Here is a 27,469-nt window from a genome sequence, read left to right on the forward strand (position 1 = left end):
TTAGAGTTTGAAACATTACAATAGCTCCTCGGGCCTTTTAAAATGTAGTAAAATACTTGTAAGTGGAAGATAATGAGTTGACAGAAGACCTCTTTATACAGTTAGAATGTATCAAGCTGCTGGTCCTCTGCTGTAAATCCCCTAGCATGTTGGTTTTTGTTGGTACTGGATTTTCTTGCTTTTGCAGTTGCAGTTGGTTTGTTGTAGGATTAAAGTCCAAGAAAAGAAAAAATAAACAGTTTTAAATATAAGGTACATACTTTAAATATAAGACATGGACAGTATAAGTGATGTACCCATTTTTGGCTATAAGTCCTCTTTTTTTCCCTTATAGCTAAATATATTGCAAATTCAAAGATGGAGAGCAGGCAATTAAAATCTGGCCTGAAATCCCCCCTTGTTGACTAAGTTTTCAGGGTGTCACACCATTGGGTGACCCAGGCCTTACACACAACAGGTTATTTTATCACCACTTATTTTATTAGCATAATTTAATATATTGATTTCTTAATGTTTGGCAAATAGTGTCAAGTAGTTTTGAAAAGATCTAGAAAGACACACAGTTATTTTTTCAGGAATCAGTTATACTCTCCTTAACTGAGCCTTTCTGTAGGGAGCATTTACTTGCATTTACCACCTATCTGCCAACCTCTGTGCTCAATATTGAGATTATGGTCTATTGATTTGCTTCTCTCTCTGTGTTTCTCTAGTATGTCTTACCTTTTGGGTTTTGTTTCTGGCTCTAGAGTCTTTTACTTTAAGTACTTTTATCTGGTTGTGATTTGTTGCTAAAGTGCCTGCATGTAAATTTTTATAAATGGATATAGATATTTTGAAAGTGATTTTTTTCAGGATGCCAAAACGTAAGAAAAAATTAAATATACATCCCATTGCTATGTACAAATGATCTTTTGGAATAAGAATTATTTGTATGTTGAAAGCAATGTGTGCAGTGATAGCTTTTAAAAAATTGTTCAGCAGTGATGTTTTCGTTTAATTCTGTGTACATATTGTGTGGGACCACGGAAGTCCTTTAGGATGGCGGGGGCTCCTTTGTGGCCCGTTTTAGGTCAAATATGAAATATATGGTGTAGCTACTGCAGTGTTCCCTCTTCCCAGAACACTTGGATTTGTCCATGAGATGTATTAAAAATTGTTATTTCAGCTTGGGTTGCCCTTTGATTCGTTAGATTGGCTAGAAAAGAAGAACTCTGCAATCCATGATGAAGACAATCTGTTAGTGCAGCCCCAGGCTAGTTCTCGGTGTTTGACTCATGAAGAGTGTGGCATGCCCCCCATGCAATTACCAGTTGTGCAACGGGGCAGGAAGTCCCATGTCTTCAGGTTCAACACCATCAGATGCAGATGCTTCCTTTAGGGGAGCCTCATTTCTTTTTTTTTTTTTTAATAAATTTTTATCTCACATTGAAATGTATTTGATTTACAGTGTTGTGTTAGTTTCAAGTATACAGCAGAGTGACTAGTTCTACATGTACATGTATCCTTTTCCATTAGGATTTATCCCAGGAGGTTGGACATAGATCCCAGTGCTACACAGTAGGACCTTGTTGTTTACCGTTCTAAATGTAATAGTTCTGCATTTACCAACCTCAAATTACAAATAAGGCATCCTCATTTCTATGTTGCAAATAAAGCTAACAGTTCTCATGGCAGATCTTTAGTTATTTGAATAAAGACAACACCATAACCTCTGTGAGTCTCCTTTTTCCAAGCTATTTGTGCTAAATTCTCTTTCAGTCAGTTCAGTCCAACTCTCTGCGACCCCATGGACTGCAGCACGCCAGGCTTCCCTGTCCGTCACCAACTCCTGGAGCTTGTTCAAACTCATGTCCATCGAGTCGGTGATTCCGTCCAACCATCTCATCCTCTGTCGTTGCCTTCTCCTCCTGCCTTCTATCTTTCCCAGCATCAGGGTCTTTTCCAATGAGTCAGTTCTCCACATCGAGGCTGCAGTATTGGAGTTTCAGCTTCAGCATCAGCGCATTCTCTTTAACATTCCTCAGCTGGAGTTCATTCATCATTCTGATCTTTCCTTCTCTTCAGAGTCTTCGGTTTATGAGAAGGTGCCTTAAAATGTAGTGGGAAAAATTTAAAGCCATTCTCCATGAGTAGTTTGACTAGAGCCAAGTATGATGAGATTTGGACTTCTCTGGTCTGAGAACAGTGTCTTTATTCATGCGGCCAAAGGGACATTTTGGCAGCCTGGTCACACTGCCTCTGTTGAATCAGGAAGCTGCCACCTCTATGAATCCACTGGGCAGAACTTCACATTGGAGCCTCCATCAACTTGACTGTATTCATTTGGGCTCATTTCTGATCTTGTAGGAACTTTAAAAATCTTGTTTCTGGCATCCCTGGTGTTGTATTTTCATACCAATAAGTCTTCTGGATCTTTGTGATTCATCAGCAATTGGTGAAATGAGCCAAACTGGCAAAAGACAAGTCATCCTCTGTCCAGGATGATATATCCACTGACTTTTGCTTTAGATAGAGTCTTATTGTCTGTGCCTGGGGAATTTGAATGATAAAGCAGGAAGAAGGCATGCTTTCTAGTCATTCCAAATTTTACTCTTAAGGAAAGAGAGGTTTTTTTTTAAAAGCTAAATAGAAAATTTAGATTTTATTAGCATGGTCTCATACATTTTAGGAGACCTAAAAGTGTCAGAGGAAACAAAATGGCTTACACCAAAGCCTGGTTATGACTTTCCCCTTGGGGGGCTCATAGGTGTGGGATGTGGGATACTTGTGGTTTGCCCAGGACTGTCCCAGTTCACACCTGTGTTCTGGATTAATTGACAACATCCCCTTTCACTCTTGAAAATGTCCCCTTTAGACAATACTTTATGTATTCACACTAATGCTCTGCCTCCACTTTAAAAAAAAAACAACACATGATGTTTTTTAACTACCTCTCTTTGGTTTGGGCCAGAGACCTCATGTTCCAAGGAATTTTGATTATGGAAGGTGATGTTATAAAATCTTCATCCAGTTTGGCAGCAGGGGAAAGGCTGTCTGGCACCAAGTTGTATTAATCTTTATGTTATTAAATAAGCATAACTGGCAATCTGAAAATTGGTGCTTCACATTATGTGGGCTTTAAAATCCTGTGGTGGTGATGTTTGTTTAGGCCAGCTACTCCTGTTCTGTTACAACATAATGCTTCTTACACCATAGTTGGAAATTTGATGCTAAGCATGAAATGTTTGAACAGAGTAGAGTCTAAATAAATTATTGCCTTTCTTTCTTCCCTCCTTCCCTCTTTCTTCCTTTTTTCTGTCCTGAAATCTGTGGATCGTACTGGAAAAACAGGTCAGAGGGCATATCTGCTGTCACATAATGTTACCTTTCTGTATCAGCTGATTTGTTCTCTGTGTCCTCAGATTAACCTGAGCAACACCTATAAAGTGTAGAACAAAGTAACTCTCCATTGAGATCGGAGCAATTGTTACCAAGGCTCCTGCCTGGGGAGCTTTTTCTCACTCCTGTGAGGTGTGTTGTAAGAAGGGGAAAGTTGCATCTTCATTAGTTACCCATGACTTGATCCAGGTGTCACCTTCTAAGTTAGGAAGAGAGGGGGCAACCTCACACCAAGTGCCCTGGTGACATATTTGGTTTTTAAGGGAGCAAAATTCTGAAACTGGAAGGGTTTTCTTTTTTTATGTGACTAGCAAAATCACGTTGATTAAGTCAAGCAGGTGCTGGGTATGTGCTAAACTAGTTGATGGTTTTCAGAGTACTGAAGGGCTATTTTTAAGGGTTTCTATATTATTCTCAGCCAAGCTGCTGGATGAAAATACAAAGGGCTAAAAATATTTACAGTTTCAGTAATGTCTGTTTTAAAAGAAGCCATCCTGTGTGATTTTTTTTTCCATTAGTAGGAAAAGCATATTATGGCTTAAAGACAAATGGTCACAAGCAGTTTGTCCAGCACATAGGTTTTCAGGCAAAATAACCATCAGAAGGGCAGTAAGTTGGCCTAGAAACCATCAAGAGTTGAAAAACCAAGTTGAAGAATGAAAACAGATGGGACTATAGCTACTTTTACTATCATAGTATGATTACTACTCTTTTCCTGCTGTTAACTATAGGTCCTATTGAAAATAGTATCGCTTATTTTCAAAACTTTGTGTACATAAGGAAACAGTTTAACTTGTTAGGAGACAAGTTGGATTGCATCTGAGCTCCATCTCTTGGATATGTGACCTTGGATAAGTTGCTTTCCCCCCTCAGTGTATCCATCTGTGAAATGGGGATAATAACAGTGCCTGCTTCCTAAGGTTATTGTGAGGATTAAGTGAGATGTCACTCAGAACCTGATACATAGTAAGTGCTCAGTAAATATTGTTGTCATTGTTGTTCAGTTACTAAATCACGTCCAACTCTTTGTGACCCCATGGACGGTAGAACACCAGGCTTCCCTGCCCTTCGCTGTCTCCCAGAGTTTGCCCAGGTTCGTGTCCGTCATCCTCTGCCAGCCTCTTCTCCTTTTGCCTTCAGTCTTTCCCAGCATCAGGGTCTTTTCCAATGAATCAGCCCTTCGCATCAGGTGCCCAAAGTAATGGAGCTTCAGCTTCAGCATCAGTCCTTCCAATAAATATTCAGGGTTGATTTCCCTTAGGATTAACTGATTTGATCTCCTTGCTGTCCAAGGAACTTTCAAGAGTCTACTCCAGCACCACGATTTGAAAGCATCAATTCTTCGGTACTTAGCTCTCTTTATGGTCCAACTCTCAGATCCATACATGACTACAGGAAAAATTATACCTTAGACTATATGGACCTTTGTTGGCAAAGTGATGTCTCTGCTTTTTAATATGATGTCTAAGTTTGTGATAGCTTTCCATTCAAGGAGCAAGCATCTTTTAATTTCATGGCTGCAGTTACTGTCCACCGTGATTTTGGAGCCCAAGAAAATCTCTCACTGCTTCCACTTTCCCCCCATCTATTTGACATGAAGTGATGGGACCTGATGCCATGATCTTAGTTTTTTAATATTGACTACATGTATTTTTGACCTTTTGAGAATTTGTTTTAGTTTTTTCATTGTGCTAACAAGCACACAGTATCAAATGTACCCTCTTAATCATTCTTTAAGTGTATATTTCAGTAGTGTTAACTGTGTTTACATTGTTGTGTAAAGGTATCTCTAGAACTTTTTCATCTTGAAAAATAGAAATGTTTATTATTTTTTTGAAAGTTCATTTTCCTTCACAATCAGTTCTCTAGCTCTGTGGGGGTAGCATGAGAATTCAGGCTCCATCAGGGTAGGCGTTTAGGCTGTTCTGTTCACTGTTGTCTTCCAAGTGCTGAATCCCCATGCCTGGCCCAGAGCAGGGGCTCAATTAACATTTGCCTAATTAATGAATGAATGGATGGATAGAGGGAGAGAGGGAAGGAGGGACAGGGAACAGTGAGGCTTCGTTCAATACACTAGATGTGTTTTTGAAAAATTATCTCTTAAACAATAAACCCATTTTTATAAGTGATCTTTAATACATATGGAAAACTGACTCCTTTCACAAGGAAATAATTTTTTACAACAAATAGCTACTTCTTAATTATTTATAAATTCTGATTTGGGTAGGTCAGCTTTTCTTAAACTGGGGAAAAAAAAAGTGTACTGAATGGAGACGTGGCAGAAGAAAAGAGGATTTAATTAAATGATTTGTCTGAAATTTGACCAAGATTCACTTTAAGTGCAAACTTTTTTTTAACTTTCTTTCAGAACTGGCTGCCAGACCTACTTTTTCCTTAGGTATTTGTGAATCATCTTGTTCTTTCTTTTAGAAATCAAAAGTTTAGGTCTCGATCAGTTATTTACCAAAACTGGTGGAACACTCCCTTTCCACTGAGAGTGTGCATCATGTCTTTCTGCATCTTTTGAAAGCATGTCAGCTGCACATCGTCTAGAAATGGCCCAAACTCTGTGGGTGGGAAGAAAGGAAGGAAGAACATGTCTGTCACCTAGAACTTGCCACCTATGGAATAAATAATAGTCTTCATCTGCAGAGTTTGCGTTTAAATTATCTACTCTGCTGGGAAAAAGGTTTTTTGTTGATAGAGGTTATTTCCTTCTGGCTGAAACAGTGTTACTTTTTATTGCACAACCTTATATTTTGTTTTTATAACATATTAAAAACTTCCAAGGGCTTGCCAGATGGCTCAGTGGTGAAAGAATCCACCTGCCAATGCAGGAGACACAGGTTTGATCCCTGGGTTGGGGAGATCCGTGGAGAAGGGAACGCAGCCCACTCCAGAATTCTTGCTTGGGAAATCCCACGGACAGAGGAGCCTGGCGTGCTACAGTCTTTTGTAGGGTCGCAAAAGTTGGGCACGACTTAGCAATTCAAGAACAACAACAAAATGTTCCAGTGAACATTTTTTATTCTGTAGTGGAGGATGGATCTTCGAAAGTGGGCACAAAATGTGCCTCACACAGTGGTTTGCATTCTCCCAGGGAGAGGGGATCCGCACTGCCATGGACTTGGCAGTCCCGGGAGGAAGATGATGGGAAGCCATATCACCTGCCCAGAGTGTTGGGGGGTCCCATCCCAACACAGTGCCTGAATGTAACCAGGAGCAAAAGTACATCTCTCCTTTCAGCTGACAGCTGACACGCCCTCACTCCCAAGTGGGTCAGCTCTAAGAACCTACCTGCCAGTACAGGAGACTCTGGGTTCGATTCCTGGGTTGGGAAGGTGCCCTGGAGGAGGAGATGGCTCCCCACTCCAGTATTGTCATCTGGAGAGTCCCATGGACAGAGGAGCCTGGTGGGCTGCAGTCCCTGGGGTCGCCAAGAGCCGGGCAGGCCTGGGCAGCTGCGCACACTCTGTTCCCGTGGCAGAGACAGTCGCCCGTCTTCCAAAAGGTGGCATCTTGAGTCATTTCCATTGTGATTCTGACCTCTTTTCTGAAAAGTGACACAGGAAAGTGATCTTACCTCGTCCTTCTTTCCCAGGCCACAAGACAGAGCTTACCTCTGAGACAGAGATCATAAACTTCTGAGAGGTCTCCACTGCTGCTCTAAATGGTTCATGTTTTTGTATCTGAATTCTCTGATAGCAGGCGAGCCTCTGAAATCTTGCCCATAGTTTCAGTTCCCCCTTGATTCCGCACCTACAGACAGACAGCAACGGAATCACAGGCGGTTCCCTGGTTTGGACTCTGAGGACAGGATACTCCTCGTGAAGCAGTCGGCGCATCCTGCCCCTCGTCTGCCCTCCCACAGCTGCCCGCTGCCCGGAGAGCCCAGCCTCCCCGTCTGTGCAGTTCTGCTGACCTGGCCCCCCCGGGACACTCCAGTCGCATCAGGGTGTTTTCCCTTCATTGACCTCTTATTTACCTCTCTGACCAGAGGCCACTGCTCTTCCTCACGGCTGCGCCTTCTCCTGAAAATGCCACCCCACCCCCCACCAGCTTTTCATTTTTCTAACTCTGGCTCATCCTTTAGGCTCATCTTAATACTTCCTCCAATAAGCCTTCCCTGATTCCCATCCTTAAGGAGCACCCCATCAGTTGTTTATACTTTCCCTCCTTCTATCTTTCTTAGCCTCTATTAGAATTTTAATTACTCATTGACATCTGGATTTGTTTATTTGATGGTTTTCTCTCCCATTCAACAAAAAGCCCCATCACGGACTACAGCTGTCTGATCTTTGTAACATCCAGTTAGCCCACTTTGAAGCAGAAGGTGATGGTGGTGATTTCGTAGCTAAGTTGTGTCCGACTCTTGCAACCCCATGGACTGTAGCCCACCAGGCTCCTCTGTCCATGGGATTCTCCAGGCAAGAATACTGGAGTGTGTTTCCATTTCCTTCTCTCGGGGATCTTCCTGACCCAGGATTGAACCCAGGCCTCCTGCATTGCAGGCACATTCTTTGCCCACTGAGCTACGAGGGAAGCCCTAAGCAGAAGGTAGGAGCTGGTGACTAGAAAGATCTCAGAATGAAAAAGTAGATAGAAGCTATACTTTAAAGGAACGAAAAATTCCTCTAAGATCAGAAACGGATAATTTTGATTACCTTAATGCATAGATGATATTAACATTGCTGTTCGATGGCCCTTAATAAATTAATTCTTGCCTAAATTCATGACTCATGTGCTGTAACCATCCCTAGTAAATGAAACTTTTAAAGAAGTCTCTTTTAAACTATATCCATGTTCTTGTTTATAGTAGTAGTATGCAGGTTGACCATTTATATTCGGTCTTCAACCTTTATTACAAAGTAAAAAAGCAGAAGCATTTTTATACTATGTGACATTTGAAGTCCTTTTCTCATTTGTAATATCAAAAACTTTACTCTTAAATAAATATCCTGAATTGACAAATCCTCTTTGCATGTGTATTAAAAGGAAACTTTCATACAACTTTAACATTAGGTTTCTTTTGAAGACTTCCACATGCAGTATCTAACAGGTTCAGTGCAAATCCTCCTTTTCCTGATCAGATTCAGCATAATAGCCACACTGGTGTTTGAGCTGAGATACCTGGGAATGTCTGTGTTCTTAGCAAAGTTGGTTATGAGATACGATTTTATGAATCAGATTGTACTGTAATAGACTTGGTCATCTTCAAATGATTCCTTCAGTAGATTAAATCCATTTATATCATCTAGTTTGTCTTCTCTAAATCTGAATTTTACTAAGTACCTATTTTTCTTGAATTGGGGGTAACTCTGCAAAGAATAAGTAAATGAATTATTTTTTCTTCTGTAGGTTTTATGTGTTATTTGGCTTTGGGCACATGTATATTAGGTAATTCACACCCTGTATCCGATAGCCAAGAGTGAGGGGTTGGGGGAGGCCCACATAACTGATTTTCTCTTTTGCCTGGAAACTTGTTGGAACCTGTCTTAAGGAACTCCGAGCAGATGTTGAAGGATGAAACTGTGGTTTTCAGTTTAGCTGGAGAAACTTGGTTTTAGTGGATAACAATAATAAAAGTGGGACAGTTCTATTTGAAACATAGTTTATTATAACTTTTGGAAATTGATCATCTCCACGGTACACACTGCACTTATAGAAGAACAATAATTTACTTTGCTTTATACCTGTTTTGTGCCAGTTATTTATTTACTTTAAAGAGTCCTTTTAACGTGGACCATTTTTAAAGTCTTTTATTGAGTTTGTCCCAGTATTGCCTCTATTTTATGTTTTGATTTTTTTGGCCATGAGGTGTGTGGGATCTTAGCTTCCTGACCAGGCAGAGATGGAACCCCCACTCTCTACATTGGAGGGTGAAGTCTCAACCCTGGACCGCCAGGGAAGTCCCTGTTTAAAGGGCAAGAAGGCATAGTCAAGGTGCCCCAGGTTTATGTACATTTTAGAATAACTGTAAGCTCGTGATTCCTAGCTCTCACTGTTCTAGTTCAAGTTAGGACCCTCTGTTCATTCTGTTCCAGCAGTCATCACTCAGACTCAACCTACCAATTTATCACTCGAGTCTAACTTCTGTCACTTCCTTCCCACTCCTCTTCCCTTGATAGCTTTCTTGAGCTGTCACCCCTTCTGCTTCTTTGTACCTTGTTAATTCTGTCACTGCCAGCCTCCTGTCATGGAACGAAGATCTAGGCCTGAAGATCTTAGATTCCTGGAGAGTAGACCTTCAGAGGTTTTTATCAACTCTGTTTCCACCTCCTTAAAATTTTTATTTTCAAATCTAAAATACTAAAAATTTTTAAAATTCAGACGTATTTCAGATTCAAATTATTTCTAGCCCCCTCATAGTTCAGTCTGAAGTTCATCTGTGTGGGAATGGAGCTAACTAAACTAGTGAATGTTAATGAACTTGAAAAGATACACTTGCCTACTTAAGAGAACAAATTACTTTCAGCCACATAGAAATGTCCCCTTATTTTTATCAGTAAAAATGAGTTGCATTGAAAAGAAGAGTTCGCTATCCTTAAACAATGGTTGTTAGTAGTTGATTAAAATCAGTAGTCTGTTTTCAAAGCAAAGGTTATATTAGCCGTTGTTCATCCTTCATGGTTGTTGCTTGGTTAATTTCAGCAGATTAAGGCGATTAGCTGGAGCTGAAAGAACCTGGGAGAGTAGGTGGGGGCTCAGGGGAGATAGTCTTGGGCTTCCCTTGTGGCTCAGCTGGTAAAGAGTCCGCCTGCAATGTGGGAGACCTGGGTTTGATCCCTGGGTTGGGAAAATCCCTTGGAGAAGGGAAAGGCTACCCACTCCAGTAGTCTGGCCTGGAGAATTCCATGGACTAAGTCCATGGGGTCGCAAAGAATCAGACATGACTGAGCGATTTTCACTTTTGCTTTCAGGGGAGATAGAACAGCTCCTACAGAGGGATCGAGTCCAGCAGGTGAACGTGGGATGTGTCAGATATCGTACCAGACCTTGCTTCCTAGGGCATGACAGCATCTGTGAGTCTCAGCCCGGAGCACACATCTGTATGTGCCTGAGTGTAGGGGGAGAGGAGGTTTCTCATGGGTGGGCAGTAGACACACTGAAGACCCCAGAAACCACAGACACTCTTCTGTCCACATAGCAAGCAGTGTCCACAAGAATTCTGGACTCACTCATTAGCCAGGGGCTCTTGGGCAGGACCGCAGTTCCTAAGAGAAAGGTTGGAGAAATCATAGCAGAGCCCCTGCTTGACTTCCTGAGCTTTTTGATTCCATAAGTGGAAATGATAATAGTAATTATCTCATGGGGTTATCTTGAAGGCTAATTGAAAGAATATACATGAAGACCCTGGAGTAGCACCCAGTGCCCAATAAGTATTTAAATGTTTGCTCTTGTTATATTTACATGAAAGTAATAAAACAGTATTTCTTTTTAAATGTCCCACAACTGAGATTTATTATACCTCAATTCTGTTATTTTAATCAATGAAATTTTATCTGTTATAGGTTGGTGATTTCCAGAGGTGTTTTTTTTAGGAGGGGGTAGGAAACTATTTCACTAGTAAATCTGTTCGTAACAAACAAAAGTATTTAAATGCTGAGAAAAGAATTTTTCATTTTGGGGGCAAATCCTTATTTTTGCTAAGTTCATAGAGTTCTTCCCCAGTGGTACCAAACTGTAAAGTTCATGGGAAAAAGGATGCAACAGTTCCCCATAATATTAGGGCAGGTGTAGAAATAAGGGATGAACATTGTGTTAAGGCCATAATACTATTCAGAAAATGCCCTCAGTGAAAAGATAATGTCTTCTTTTGTTAGCAGGAAAGAAATTTCATGACCTAAAACCAAAATAGCAACAAAAACAGCAGGTCAACAATCCAAGTCATTTTCAGTGTCTTGATCATTTAACATTTTCTCCAAAGTCTAAACTACAGTTTGTTAAGGTTTTATTGAAATGATACCAAAAAATTAAAAGTCAAGTGGAATTATTGATATCACAGAAATCATAATTTCCCTCTTAAGAGTTGTATAAGGTTTAATAACTATAAGGGATTTTCAAGATGGTCTTCATGACTAGTTACATTTTTTGAGACTATAAAAGTCAGGTATATTTGCTCAAAGACATCAGCTAGGGTCCTTCCTTATAAGTCTTGCAAGTTTGGTCTAGCTCTGAAAGTTAACTATCCTTCACTTAGATTATAGATAATATGCTAGTAGTGTTTCTAGTCGCTTTGTGTTGATAAACTAAGATGCACCTCTGTAGGTGGATTTTTAAACATTGTAGACGATAGACTGGTCCAGCCACTTTGGAAGACAGTGTGGCAGTTTCTTACGGAGCTCATCATAGACCTATGCAGTTCAGCAGGTGTGATTATAGATATTTACACAAGTGAGTGGAAGACTTTTGTCTTTACAAATCCTGTACACAAATGTTTATAGAAGCTTTATTCATAATTGCCCCAAACTGGAGGTCACCAACGTGTGTCTCAGTAGATGAATGGGTAAACTGTGGTACGTCCATGCAATGGAATATTATTTGGCATTAAAAATAAATGGACTAGCAAGACATTCATTGGTGGGGCTGATGCTGGAGCTGAAGCTCCTATACTTTGGCCACCTGATGCGAAGAGCTGACTGATGGGAAAAGACCCTGATGCTGGGAAAGATAGAAGGCAAGAGGAGAAGGGGACGACAGAGGATGAGATGGTTGGATGGCATCATCATAACAGAGGATGAGATGAGTTTGAGCAAGCTCCGGGAGATGATGAAGGACAGGGAAGCCTGGCGTTCTGCAGTCCGTGGAGTCGCAGAGAGTCAGACATGATTGAGTGACTGAAAAACAAAGCAAGACTTGGAGGAACCTTAAATGCATATTTTTAATGGAAAATGTCAATCTGAAAAGGGCGTGTACTGAATGATTCCAACTACAAGAAAGGCCAAACTAGAGACATTAAAGAGCAGTGGTTGCCAGAGCCTTGGGGGAAGCAGAGGCAGGCTGGATAGCTGATGTGCAGTGGATTTTCAAGGCAGTGATATTATTTTGTGTGATATTGTAATGGTGGCTAGATGACACAGAGCATTTTTCAAACCCAGAGAATGATGTAACATGAAGAGTGAAACCTAATGTAAACTGTGGATTTGGGTGAGTAATAGCAAATTAATATGGATTCATTAACTGTAACCATGGCGCCATACTAAAGTGGGATGTTAATAACAGGAGACACTGGGAGGGACAGGACCTTTCTGCTGTATAATTTTTCTATAAACCTAAATCTGCTCTAAAAAAAGTCCACTAATAAAAATATCTTAAAAGTAACTTTAAAAAATTGGGATTAAAAAAAATTGGGATTGACGTATGAACCCAACTATATGTAAAATAGATAATAATGAGAACCTACTGTATAGCTATACCAAAGCCTTTGGCTGTGTGGATCACAATAAACTGTGGAAAATTCTGGAAGAGATGGGCATACCAGACCACCTGACCTGCCTCTTGAGAAACCTATATGCAGGTCAGGAAGCAACAGTTAGAACTGGACATGGAACAACAGTCTGGTTCCAAATAGGCAAAGGAGTACGTCAAGGCTATATATTATCACCCTGCTTATTTAACTTCTATGCAGAGTACGTCATGAGAAATGCTGGGCTGGAAGAAGCACAAGCTGGAATCAAGATTGCTGGGAGAAATATCAATAACCTCAGATATGCAGATGACACCACTCTTATGGCAGAAAGTGAAGAGGAACTAAAAAGCCTCTTGATGAAAGTGAAAGAGGAGAGTGAAAAAGTTGGCTTAAAGCTCAACATTCAGAAAACTAAGATCATGGCATCTGGTCCCATCACTTCATGGGAAATAGATGGGGAGACAGTGGAAACAGTGTCAGACTTTATTTTTTGGGCTCCAGAATCACTGCAGATGGTGACTGCAGTCATGAAATCAAAAGACGCTTACTCCTTGGAAGGAAAGTTATGAACAACCTAGATAGCATATTAAAAAGCAGAGACATTACTTTGCCAACAAAGGTCCATCTAGTCAAGGCTATGGCTTTCCCAGTAGTCATGTATGGATGTGAGAGTTGGACTGTGAAGAAAGCTGAGCACCGAAGAATTGATGCTTTTGAACTGTGGTGTTGGAGAAGACTCTTGAGAGTCTCTTGGACTGCAAGGAGATCCAACCAGTCCATCCTGAAGGAGATCAGTCCTGGGTGTTCATTGGAAGGACTGATGCTGAAGCTGACACTCCAATACTTTGGCCACCTCATGCGAAGAGTTGACTCATTGGAAAAGACCCTGATGCTGGGAGGGATTGGGGGCAGGAGGAGAAGGGGACGACAGAGGATGAGATGGCTGGATGGCATCACTGACTCAATGGGCATGAGTTTGAGTAAACTCTGGGAGTTGGTGATGGACAGGGAGGCCTGGCGTGCTGCAGTTCATGGGGTCGCAAAGAGTCAGACATGACTGGGCGACTGAACTGAACTGAACTGTATAGCTCAGGGAACCCAGTGTTACATGGTGACCTAAAATGGGAAGGCAGTTCAAAAAAAAGAGGGGACTTATGTATACATGTGGCTGGTTCACTTTGCTGTACGGTGAAAACTAACACAGCATTGTAAGGCAACTATGCTCCAAGAAAACAAACAAAAAGACCGTCGTCAACTATAACAGAATAGTATCCCAACAGGCAAAAGCAGAATAACCCTGGATGTAACTTTTGTTATGGAATCTGCCCCTACCTTATATCTCTGGTTATTTTTAAAAAACTTCTTTTCATTTAGCTCACATTTTATGTCATTAGCTAGTAAGGAACAGGCAGTTACAAAGTAGAAGGTAGTTTTATCGTTTTTGTATGGTTCGCTGTGGCAAACATGTCCGGTGGTGGGGGCAGGTCAGGAGCAGAAGGGCTTTCCCCCGTGTGGCTGACAGTTCCCTTCTTCCTGCCTGTACCCCAGCCCTCTTTTCTATCTTTAGCTGGGTTCCACCTGACTATTGACAGGAGGGGCTTCCCTGGTGGCTCAGATGGTAAAGAATCCACTTGCAATGCGAGAGATCTGGGTTTGATCCCTGGGCTGAGAAAATTCCCCTGGAGGAGGGCATGGCGACCCACTCCAGTATTCGTGCCTGGAGAATCCCATGGACGGAGGAGCCTGGCGAGCCACATACAGTCCATGGGGTTGCAGACAGTTGGACAGGACTGGTCTGCTAGGCGTAGCACGTGGACAGCAGACAGAACCTGTGGGGTGGCGGCTTACTGTGCTTTCAGCATGATGCCTCTATATTTATTTTTACACTGTCTCTTTTAAAGCTCACATTTTGTAGCTGAGGCGAGGAGACCCCTGGAGGACGGAGGGTCGGTACACATGCAGTCTGACTGTAGTGACCCCTGGAGGAACATGAAGGTAACGACTGTCCCACCCCGCCCCCCACCTGCCGTGGGAGTGGGTGAGAAGCGGGGCTGTTGGAAGAAGCTGGTCTCAGCCCGGGTGCCATGGGAGTGATCGGATAGCAGGACCCAGCTGGTTCTAGCTGGGGTAGATACTACCACCCCACAAACCAGCAGCTTCTGTTAAGTGTTATCTCAGCCCTTATAATATATTATTAAGGAACATATTATCACTTATGTGTGTGTATATAATATAAAATACAATTATTTTATATTATATGAGAATCATATGTGCATTTAGCCAACTCTTAATTTCTGGCCTCATAGAGAAGAGTGATAGAATTAAAATACACTATCTATTTACTTTGAGAATAGCATTAAATTATGAGCGACTGAACTGATTTTAGTAGGAATTAGCAGCAATGGTTGATTTTGTGGAGACCATGGTTTTAAAAGTCAATTTGCTTTCTAATTTTGTGATAAATATTCAAGAATTTTGAACTGTGTCTCCTCTTATTTAAGAATTTTGAATTGAATCACAAATATATCTCTTCTTATTTAATTTGTGATTCCGATAAGGTTCTGTTATAGTGGGGGATGAGAAATAACACTTTTCCTTGTGTTATTTTTTCTTAACGTAAGAATTTTGTGAAGCAGACAGTAGCAGAGAGTTTTACAAGTCTTGACTCAGTATTATGGATTTCATCCTCGACCAAAGCACAGGATTTTGGAAATGTTTGAAAAATTCATCATCACAGAAATTATGTTTCAAAATCATATAATTTAAATTTTTGAATACAGTTTTCCTCCTTGAAACATAAAACTTCCCTCATTGATCTTAGAATTACATTACAACCTCCTTTACTTTTATTATGAGGCAAAATACACTTTCAAAGGGATTAGCCTATGTTAAACTTTTTAATGTTTAATAAAATTATTTATAAAAGCACAGTATTTTTCATTTACTCCAAAATGTTTTGAACTAAACTTCTCTTGACCTAGTACATAACTAGTGCAACTAGAACTTTTTAAGGTTACAACATACCTGTGACCTGTAAGATTAATTTTCAGTTCTTTATTGTCCTTAGGATGTCTGCAATAGTAGTAGACGTTTGTTCTGGGATTGATTCATGTATTTGTTATTCTAATCATCCCACTATTTCACTAATGTTTATATGGTTATGTTTTGGAAATAGAATATATGTGTATGTATGTGCTTATTTATTTATGTATTTATGATAGAAAAACAAGCATGACCTTTGATCCCACGGGAGATAACCATCATCTCTCAGTCATATGGAAGATAAGGTGCATCTCTTAGTCATATTGTAAGATTTACATCTTAGTAGTTGACATAAATGTGTGCTTATTGCCAGAGATTACTGAAATATGTACATCCATATGTACATCGTTTTGGAAGCAAAAAGAAAATCGTAATGTTTTATAGAGTAGCTGTATCTTTTTACTGTCTCGCCGGGACCTTCCTGGAATTCCAGAGCTGACACCTGCCTGGTTCAGGCTCACCCATGACATTTTCAGTTGATCTTTCACTTGTTTTCTTTTCTAGTTGACCTTCAAACAGAAAGTTCATAGCCTCTTCTCAGCTGTTAATGTGATTTACTTCTGTCTGGGAGTCAGGATTGTTGCTGAATTCATTGTTTGAAGGGGACTGAGGTTCTTGGTTTCACGCCAGAATGTTCCCTCCTAACAGAAATAAATCCACCAACTCCAATGTCAAAGATTCCTGGGTCTGTGGCTCATGAACATGTTAGATTCCAGGTCAAGAGACTGTTAGGCTGTTCCTGGCATATCTCATACATACTGGGTTGTCTGTTGGTTATAAGCCAGGTATCATTATAGCACTAATCAGCAAACACCCTGGTCACTGGCTTTGAGTTGGAAAAATATAGTGCAGCCACTAACGTGCTGTTCCTTATTAAAGGCAGCATTTGAGTTAGTGATTGCTTAGCTTCGCAATTCTTATCTTTGTATTAAAACATATAATTTTTCTTTATTTTCAAAATGAGGCATGCCAATGTGTGCTTTTCAGGGTCCTGAGGCGCACGGGAAGTACATTATTAAATATAAGTGAAAAAGAGACATCTGATGAGCCCCGCGTATGACGAAATTACAACTCTTAGTCCAGCGGGGAGGCATGAGGTCATTGCTTCCCACACAGTGAAAAAGAGTTGTCTTGCCATGGAAAAAGGGTATATAAGTATGTTTAATTAAAAGCAATTTAGCAGACTCACAGATGTAGAGAAACACCTAGTGGTTACCAGGTGGGGAGAGGTAAGTGGGAGTGGGCAAAATAAGGGAGGGGATTATGGGTTACAGACTCTTATACTTAAAATCAATAAACTACAAGGGTATTTTTAAAGTTATTTCTTAATTGGAGGAAAATTACAATGTTTTGTTGGTTTCTGCCATACACCAACGTGAATCAATCATAAAGCTCCTCTGTCCCTGGGATTCTTCAGGCAAGAACACTGGAGCGGGTGGACACTTCCTTCTCCAGGGGATCTTCCCTACCCCGGGGATCGAACCCCTGCCTTATTTTATGTAAGGCTCCCTCTCAGCCTCCCACCTGTCCCTCCATCCCACCTCTCTAGGTCATCACAGCACCAGGCTGGGCGCCCTGTGTTATATACAGCAACTTCCTACTAGCTATTTATTTTATACATGGTAGTGTGTTTTAAAAAGCAATTTAGCAGAGTTATTGTCTAGTTAGCTGGCGTGGAGGACATCAGCAGCAATGGTTTTAAAGCCTTCAAGAGCCTCTCCCAAGCAAGAGCACACTGGTTCCCTTAGGGTTCTGTCTTTATGCCTTCACCACTCTCACTTCAGTATGAAACAAGAGGAAACCGTGCGAGGGCAGAGAAAGGTGTTTTAGAATCAGCTTATTAAGAATGAATGTTTCTTCATGGGTACTAGTAACCCAGAAGGAGAACTAGTATAAATAATTGTTAAATGTATAATTTCAGGTGGACACCAGCCGCCGTGCTGTTATATGGCTATGCAAATTCTCTCAGAAATTTAATATTTTATCAAAAGGCACAACTCCAAAACCGATACCTACCGGCTCGTTTCTATGGTAACTACTATTGAAATATGTCTAGCCAGTATGTGTCTTTCCATAATTTTTCTCTGAGAGTTTCAGGGAGTTCGTTAATTTTACTTTCCTAACACTGACTAGATAGAATAAGAGAGAGATATAAATATGCATATATTTTTCAATGAGGATATGAGACTATTGCAAAATTCCGTTAGATTCATATAGAATATGACTACATCCTTACACATAAATATTTTTGACTAAAGCAGAAGTCCATTGTTTTATAAGTTTACTTAAACTAGTGGAACCAGGTAAGTACTGATTTCTAAGAGAGAGATGATTCTGGCTTCCTCAGTATTTTCTCATACTTATAGGTGGGACTTTCAGATTCAGCACTTGGTCTGGAATGACCAATGTCCCTTTAAACTTAAGCTTCATTTGCCTGTCTCTACAAGACCCACCAGGCCATGAGGCTTCATTTAATGGAGTTCTGACCTGGATTTAATTAACCCTGTTTGTGGCCCTTCTTCCTGGCCAGAGGTTGTTTGTGGAAGTCATAGCTTATTTCTTTGAAAATCTCAGTATTTCCCAACAGTGTCACTCAGAAAAGCTGACTCTAAGGCACCCAAGGACTTCCATCACATTTTATATTTAAGATAAAATGTACTATTGATTTGTTTTGAGAACTTCCCCACCTTTTTGTCAAGGCCTGAGCATCACAAAACAAACAGATGTGGTCAGGTAGTCTTGTGACGTTGAATGTGTGGTCTCTGAGAATATGATGCTTATGGCTGGGCTCCTGACATCTATCTAGTTGCATTCAGAGGGAAACCATTTTGGAAGGTAAAGTGGCAAGAAATAGTTACTAAGGAAACGCGACTACCCTGGGCCGGACAGTAGGGGGATCTCACTCAGCTCACAAGGATGCTGGGGAAGCCAGGATGTCCCCGAGCTTGTTCGACATGGTCGCCCCTGATGATGTTTGATTCCTTGCTGAGGAGGAATGAGTGTTTAAGGCAAGGTCCTTTGTTTCTGCTTCCAAGTTCTAGGCTTCTCAGGGAAGGGCGTTGCCACTCCTGGGTCATGCAGGATGCTCTGGCCGTTCACAGATCCCATTGCTGTCCTGTAGACACATGTCATCTTCAATCTGCTTTTAACTGAAGTATCATCGATCTGCGGTGTTTTGTTCGTTTTCTGTGTACAGGAAAACGATTCCGTTCATGTATCCTTGTTCAGATTCTTTCCCCATTTTAAGTGATTCCGAGACATTCAATGTAGCTCTGTGCTATATGGGAAGCCCTTTTTATCTGTTTTATGTATGGTAATGTGTACCTGGACTTCACTGGGGCTCAGGTGGCGAAGTATCCGCCTGCATTGCCGGAGCTGCAGGTTCGATCCCGGGTCAGGAAGACCCCCTGGAGAAGGGCGTGGCAACTCACTCTAGTATCCTTGCCTGGAGAATTCCACGGATCGAGGAGCCTGACGGGCTATCTGTTAATCCCAAACTCCTGATTTAGCCCTCCCTTTCCCTCTTGATAACCATGAGCTTGTTTTCTATATCTATGAGTCTATTTCTGTTTTGTGAATGAATTCATTTGTGTAATTTTTTAGGTTCTACGTATAAATGACATCGTATGATATTTTGTCTTCTCTGGCTGACGTACTTCACTTAGGATGATCATCTCTAGGTGCATCCATGTGATTGCTCCAGAGAGCACTACTTCATTCTTTTATGGCTGAGTAATATTCCATTGTATATATGTTCTGCATCTTCCTATCCATTCCTCTGTTGATGGACATTTAGGCTCTTTCCGTGTCCTGGCTGTTAAAATCGTGCTGCAGTGAACACTGGGGTACGTGTATATTTTTTAATTAGACTTTTCTCTGGATATATGCCAAAGAGCGGGATTGCGGGATCATATGGGAGCTGTAGTTTTAGTTTTTTGAGGAACTTCTGTACTATCCTCCATAGTGACTGCACCAGCTTACATTCCCACCAACAGTGTAGGACATACCCTCTCCAGCATTTATTATTTTAAACTTTTAATGGTGATCGTCCTGACTGGTGTGAGGTGATGCCTCACTATAGTTTTGATTTGCATTCCTCTAATAATGAGCAGTGTTGAGCATCTTCTTGTGTGCCTTCTTGAAGTAGCCAAACAATGACAGGCCCACAGTGTCTAGTGAGCTGAAGAAGCAAGCATAACTTCACAGAATCCAGGTTCTCCCATTTTCTGGAATCCCAGAATCTTTCTCTTTTGCTTCATCTTTTATTCTCCCTGTATTCAAGCTTTCCCACTTCTGTTCTAGGTAAATGCAGTAAACTCTCTACTCCTCCCAGTTTCCACGGTATGGTCCCTTCATTCATCTTCCATACTGCCCATCGGGGTGATCCTTTCTAAAAGCAGGACTGAGTCTTGTCATGATTTTCTTACAATCTTTCAAAGACTGCTGTTACGTAGAAGAGCACATTTTCTTCCCAGGGGACCTGATAGTCCAGAATGTCTTAAGACCTACATACCTTTCCAGTCAGCGTCTTTGTCCTCCTCCAGCCCTCCTGTGCCTGGACAAACCTTTGCTGTCCCAGACGCTTTGTGCTGAGTGCATGGATCTGCGTGGATTTCTTCTGAGCCCCACTCTGCAGGCCTGAGCTCGCCTCGTGCCCCGGGCACACCTCTGTCCTAGCACTATTTTCTAGTGTTCGGTTGACTGACTTACTTTCCTATAGTCTCTTAAGTTTCTTGCTGTGTTTCATTCAGAACCTAGCCCAGCACAGGTTAGGGCTCAATATAAGTTTATTGTATGAATGAATGAATAAATGAATTAGTGATTATATCACACACAAAGCAGAAATGGAGAAACTCCTTTTAATGAGTATGTAAAATAGGCCTGAGTTGCAGTTAATACAGATTTCAACAAGAGTGAGGCTTGCTGGTTAATCAGGGTGATCACCCTCAGGACATAGCCCTGTGGGATAAAGGACCAAAATCAGTTTTTATTGGTTTTAGAGAGATGTGATTTGCAAGAATTGCCTTATAATTAAATTGATGACAGATGAATTCATAACTGAGATGTCTTGACAGTGAGAAAGAGGGCCATCGGGCAGTACAACTGATGAGGGTCATTTGCTCAGGCCGTATCCTCTTGGTCAGTAAGTTCACTCAGGGGACCAAATGTTGGAGCTGGCTAAGTTCTAATATGAGGAACTGAATTCTCTCTAATTGTCCTTAAGGGATTTTCCATCAAGCTGGATTATCTGGAAGAATGATTCTTTTCTTATTGACGATAAGTAAGTCTGGATCAGTGACTTTTATGCAGTTTTTAATAGCTGTCAGAGTCACTCTTCCTGTTTAATCCTGACAGCTAATATTTATGGAGGGCTTCCCTGGCGGCTCCAGTGGTCAGAGACCACCTGCCAATGCAAGAGACTTGGGTTCGATCCCTGGGCTGGGAAGATGCCCTGGAAGAGGAAATGGCAACCCACTCTAGTGTTCGTGCCTGGGAAATCCCATGGAAAGAGGACCCTGGCAGGCTACAGTCTATGGGGTTACAGAAGAGTTGGACACCACTTAGCCACAAAACAACAATATTTATGGAATGTTTGCGGCTGTGTGTCAGGCACTGTTCTAAAGGCTTTATCTAAGTTGACTCAATGCTTAAAACCTTATGATGAAGTTACTATTGTTAGCTCCATTTTTACAGACTGGGACACTGAGACAAAGATGTCAAGTGATTTATCTAAACAGACCTTATGAAGGGAGCTGGGATTTGAACCCATGTGGTCAAGACACCAGCCCCTATGCTGACCAACCTCTCTAAGGATGCAGCCAGTCTTTCTTGTGTCTGCTTTACATACTTCATTTAATTCTCATAGCAACTCTTGCAAATGAGCTGTATAACCAAGCTGTTTTTGGCTGTGAGCTGCAGACTAACTTGAGTGAGAAAGCTTTAACTGTGTCCTGTAACTAAGCTGTGTTTATGTCGTGTGACCGGCTGTGATGTTAGGTCTTCCAGTGGGTGTGGAAGGGCAGTTCTTCACAAAGAAAGAGGAATCAGTGATGGACAAACAAAAAAAAAAATCACACGAGGAATTGGAAGCTGAGAGAGGTTAAGTAGGTTGGCCAGGGTCACTCAGCTGGGGAACGGCAAAGGTGAAATTCGAAAAGTAGGCCCCCTGCCTCCAGGACCAGCCATTGTGTGTTTGCTCTGATTTGTATGAATCTGTGCATTTGCCCATTCTTCTTCCACCCTCCATCTTCAGCAAGTTCTGGTAGCCTTGGTCAAGATATCTTTAAAAAAAAAAACAAAACAAAACATTTTATTCTGTATTGGGGTATAGCTGGTTAATAATGTTGTGATGATTTCAGGTGAATGGTGAAGGGGCTCAGCCAATATACATGTATATTCTCCCCCAAACCCCCCTCCCATCCTGGCTGCCACATAACATTGAACAGAATTCCCTGTGCTGGTCAGGAGGCCCTTGTTGATTATCCTTTTAAAATATAGCAGTGTGTCCTGTCCATCCCAAGCTCCCTGACGATCCCATCTGCCCTGGCAACCATAAGTTTGTTCTCTAAGTCTGTGAGTCTCTTTCTGCTTTGTAATTCGGTTCATCTATACCATTTCATTTTAGATTCCACATATAAGGGGCGTCATATGATATTTCTCCTTCTCTGGCTGACTTATTTCACTCATTATGATAGTCTCTAGGTTCCTCTATGTTGCTGCAAATCTTGGCCAAGATACCTTTTTCTCCGCTTCATTTTAGCTTTAAGGACGCATAGTGGTCACCTCCTGTGAGCCTGGCTGTTTCCCAAATGCAGTGTGCATTGCTTTATTGAATCCTGAACTGGCTTTGAGGATAGTTATGTGAACAGTCTAATCATTTTACTACTTTCCACTTCAGAGAGTGAATTTTTTTCTGACCAGGCCCCAACTTCTAGAGAAATCTTTACTGAAGCCCTGTGACCAGACCAGAGCTTTTTCAGGCGAAGGTTTATGCAAAATATTGGCCTTCATGGAAATTTGGTTCTTGCTCACTTGGGTCTCAGTTCATGAGAATGTTCACCAACTCAAGCAGCAGGTCATAGAGATAAAAGCACAGGCGTGGAAGGGCAGCTTGTGACCTTGCTGTCGCCTTGCAGCCTACTGTAGAGATTCTCAGCAGGGACCTCTTTGGAAGATGCTCTGTACTTGGCACATCTCACTGTGTTTATGAGGAAATGGCAGTATTTCTCAGTGTTTGCACCACCTCTGACTGACGCTCTGATCCTTGAGGTGTTTAGCGTTTTACGTGAGCTCATTTCTACATGAAAAACAGAGGAAGCCACAGGAAACTGCTGCCTATATTTCCAGGAAATGTAACTGCCTCGCCTGCTCCCTGATCCGCACAGCCCAGAAGACCTTGCCGGGGGCAGCGGCGTCTCTGATGAAGGCGGTGATAAGGAGCTGGGGGAATGTGCTCACCCTTTGCTCTGCCAGCAAAGCTCCAAGAAGACTGGCTCTTCAGACACGCGTTCATGCTCAGTCTGGTTTCCTAAGCACTCACCCTCTGAACGTGTAAATGCTACCCGTGAAGTGAGAGAGAATTCCAAACCAGACCTCTCTCTCTCGGCTCAGGGGTGGTGCCTCCTGACCGGTCCACAGGACTGGGGGCTGGCTCTCCCTCTCATCACACAAAAATGAAATAATCCTGGGAAAGAGCCTGTTCGAGGACTCGGGAGATTTCAAGAACATGAGGTGATGGGCTCGGAGGGCGTTAACGCTAAGTCAAATGAGTCAGAGAAAGACAAATACTGTATGATATCACTTATATGTGGAATCTACAGAAAAACAACAAACTACTGAATATAACAGCAACAAAAAAGCAGACTCACTGATACAGAGAACAAACTAGTGGTTACCCCTGGGGAGAGGGAAGAGGCGAGGGCAAGATGGGGGTAAGAGATTAAGAGGTACAGACTACCATGTGTGAAATAAATAAGCTACAAAAATGTCTTATACAGCACAGGGACTATTTTATAATGTTTTATAAATATTTGCAAATATTTTATAATAACTACCAATGGAGTATAACCTTTAAAAATTGTAGATCACTGTATTGTAGACTGGTAACTTATAATATTAAACATAGACTATCAGTTCAGTTCAGCTTCTCGGTCGTGTCCGACCCTTTGTGGCCTCGTGGACTGCACCACGCCAGGCTTCCTTGTCCATCACCAGTTCCGGGAGCTTGCTCAAACTCATGTCCGTCGACTCGGTGATGCCATCCAACCATCTCATCCTCTGTCATCCCCTTCTCCTCCCTCCTTCAGTCTTTCTCAGCATCAGGGTCTTTTCCAATGAGTCAGTTCTTCACATCAGTATTGGAGTTTCCGCCAAACGCCAAAGTATTGGAGTTTCAGCTTCAGCATCTGTCCTTCTAATGAATATTCAGGACTGATTTCCTTTAGGATGGACTGGTTGGATCTCCTTGCAGTCCATGGGACTCTTGGGAGTTCTCTAACACCACAGTTCAAAAGCATCAGTTCTTCAGTGCTCAGCTTTATTTATAGTCCAACTCTCACATCCATACATGACTACTGGAAAAATCATGGCTTTGACTAGATGGACCTTTGTTGGCAAAATAATGTCTCTGTTTTTTAGTATGCTGTCTAATTTGGTTATAACTTTTCTTCCAAGGAGCAAGCGTCTTGTAATTTCATGGCTAGTCACCATCTACAGGGATTTTGGAGCCAAAAGAAAAAAAAAGGTCTCTCACTGTTTCCACTTTTTCTCCTATTTGCCGTGAAGTGATGGGACTGGATGCCATGACCTTAGCTCTCTGAATGTTGAAGCCAGCTTTTAGCCAACTTTTTCACTCTCCTCTTTCACTTTCATCAAGAGGCTCTTTAGTTCTTCTTTGCTTTCTGCCATAAGGGTGGTATCATCTGCGTATCTGAGGTTATTGATATTTCCCCTGGAAATCTTGATTCCAGCTTGTGCTTCATCCAGCCTGGCATTTCATATGATGTAATCTGCATATAAGTTAAATAAGCAGGGTGACAATATATAGCCTTGACGTACTCCTGTCCCAATTTGGAACCAGTCTGTTGTTCCATGTCCAGTTCTAACTGTTGCTTCTTGACCTGCATACAGATTTCTCAGGAGGCAGGTCAGTTGGTCTGGTATTCCCATCTCTTGAAGAATTTTCAGGAGTTTTTTGTGATCCACACAGTCAAAGGCTTTGGCATAGTCAATAAAGCAGAAGTAGATGTTTTTCTGGAATTCTGTTGCTTTTACAATGATCTAATGGATGTTGGCAAATTGATCTCTAGTTCCTCTGCCTTTTCTAAATCCAACTTAAATATCTGGAAGTTACGGTTCTTGTACTGTTGAAGCCTGGCTTGGAGAATTTTGAGCATTACTTTGCTAGCGTGTGAGATGAGTGCCAGTCAAAAGCTATGGTTATGTCTCATTAAAGCTATGGTTTTTCCAGTGGTCATGTATGGATGTGAGAGTTGGACTATAAAGAAAGCTGAGCACTGAAGAATTGATGCTTTTGAACTGTGGTTTTGGAGAAGACTCTTGAGAGTCCCTTGGATTGCAAGGAGATCCAACCAGTCCATCCTAAAGGAAATCAGTCCTGACTATTCACTGGAAGGACTGATGCTGAAGCTGAAACTCCAGTACTTTGGCCACTTGATGTGAAGAACTGACTCATTGGAAAAGACCCTGATGCTGGGAAAGATTGAAGGTGGGAGGAGAATGAGGAGACAGAGAATGAGATGGTTGGATGGCATCACTGACTCAATGGACACAAGTTTGAGCAAGCTCTGGGAGTTGGTGATGGACCAGGAAGCCTGGCATGCTGCAGTCCATGGGGTCTCAAAGAGTTGGACATGACTGAGTGACTGATCTAAACTGAGTTGAGTGCAGTTGTGCGGTAGTTTGAACATTCTTTGGCATTGCCTTTCTTTGGGATTGGAATGAAATCTGACCTTTTCCAGTCCTGTGGCCACTGCTGAATTTTACAAATTCGCTGGCATATTGAGTGCATCACTTTAATAGCATCATCTTTTAGGATTTGAAATAGCTCAACTGGAATTCCATCACCTCTATTAGCTTTGTTCATAGTGATGCTTCCTAAGGGTCACTTGACTTTGCATTCCAGGATGTCTGGCTCTAAGTGAGTGATCATACCATTGCGGTTATCTGGGATCATTATCTTTTTTGTATAGTTCTTATGTGTATTCTTGCCACCTCTTCTTAATATCTTCTGCTTCTGTTAGGTCCATACCATTTCTGTCCTTTATTGTGCCTATCTTTGCATGAAATGGTCCCTAGAAATTAGAGATACCAAGCGAACATTTCATGTGAAGAGGGGAACAATACATAGACTGTACATCAAAAAAATAAAGATTGTGTGTTGTATTGTTCTTAGTTACTCGGTCGTGTCCAACTCTTTGTGACCCCATAGACTGTAACCCACTAGGCTCCTCTGTCCATGTGGATTCTCCAAGCAATAATATTGGAGTGGTTTGCCATTCCCTTCTCCAGGGGATCTTCCCAACCCAGGGATCGAACTCAGGTCTCCTGCATTGCAGGTGCATTCTTTACCATCAGAGCCATCAGGGAAACCCATAAAGATCATGAGGTTACACTGAATAAGAGTCATTCTTTAAAAAATGATGATAAGAGGTACACAGTACTACATGTAATATAGATAACTAATAAGAACCTATGGTATGGCACAGGGGACTTTATTTAATACTCTGTAATAGCCTATATGGACTTCCCTATGGCTCAGCGGTGAAGAATTGCCTGCCAATGAAGGAAACTCGGGTTCAGTCCTCAGGTCGGAAAGATCCCCTGGGGAAGGAAGTGGCAACCTACTCCAGTATTCTTGCCTGGAGAATTCCGTGGACAGAGCCTGGTGGTCTACAGTCCATGGATTGGCAAAGAGTCGGACACAGCTTAGTGATTAAGCAGCAGCAGCAGCGATGACTCTATGTGGGTAGAGAATCTAAGAGAGAGTGTGTGTATGTCTATGTGTAGCTGAGTCACTTTGATGTACAGCAGTAAGTAATAGAACATTGTAAATCAATTATACTTTAATGTAAATTAATTGAAAAAGGATGGTAATGACAATAGTTAACGTTTTCGTGTGTGCCAGACGTGTTACTTAGGACCTATGTGTGTTATTTAATTTAATCTTCACACAAACCCCAGTAGGGACTTCCTATACTATCCCAACTTTCAGATGAGGCACCTGAGACTCAGAGAGTGTTTAATATTTTGCCTAGGATCACACAGTCAGTAACTACAAACCCAGGCCTATGTCATGCCAAGCCAACACTGTAAATAGCCGAGTAGGTGCTCCTGGACGTGGAGCTGGCCTGGCGGCCTGTGTGCACTGGCAGATGCAGGCAGACACGGTCCATCCAGGCAGGTGGAAGACTTTACCAAGGACAGGCTTCACTGTGGGTCTGCCACGGTGACACTCCCATGGAAGAAAGGAGGGGTCCGGTAGTCCAATAAATCCTTTACCCCAAGGTCTTCTGGGTGCCGGCCAACATCCTGAGTGCAAGCAACTGAATACAAAAGGCTGGCTTGTCACTTCGTCATGGTCCCAGCTTCCTAGCATAGCTCTCTTCACTGTTTTACCTT

At 41.8% G+C, this 27,469-nt stretch overlaps 1 protein-coding gene across 6 annotated transcripts in view; it reads left to right on the forward strand.

Annotated features, from left to right (window-relative positions):
* Positions 1-27,469, forward strand: part of BACH2 (BTB domain and CNC homolog 2) — a 379,241-nt gene that overhangs the window by 41,789 nt on the left and 309,983 nt on the right. For 2 of the 6 annotated variants that reach the window (XM_061131763.1, XM_061131759.1), the window contains exon 2: positions 14,689-14,782. The exons of the other annotated variants lie outside the window; for them this stretch is intronic. The gene's annotated coding sequence lies outside the window, so the exon portion shown is untranslated. The remainder of the gene's footprint in view (positions 1-14,688; positions 14,783-27,469) is intronic. 6 annotated transcript variants of the gene reach the window in all.

The sequence above is a fragment of the Dama dama genome, chromosome 28, assembly GCF_033118175.1.
Source record: "Dama dama isolate Ldn47 chromosome 28, ASM3311817v1, whole genome shotgun sequence".
Classification (NCBI taxonomy): Eukaryota; Metazoa; Chordata; class Mammalia; order Artiodactyla; family Cervidae; genus Dama; species Dama dama.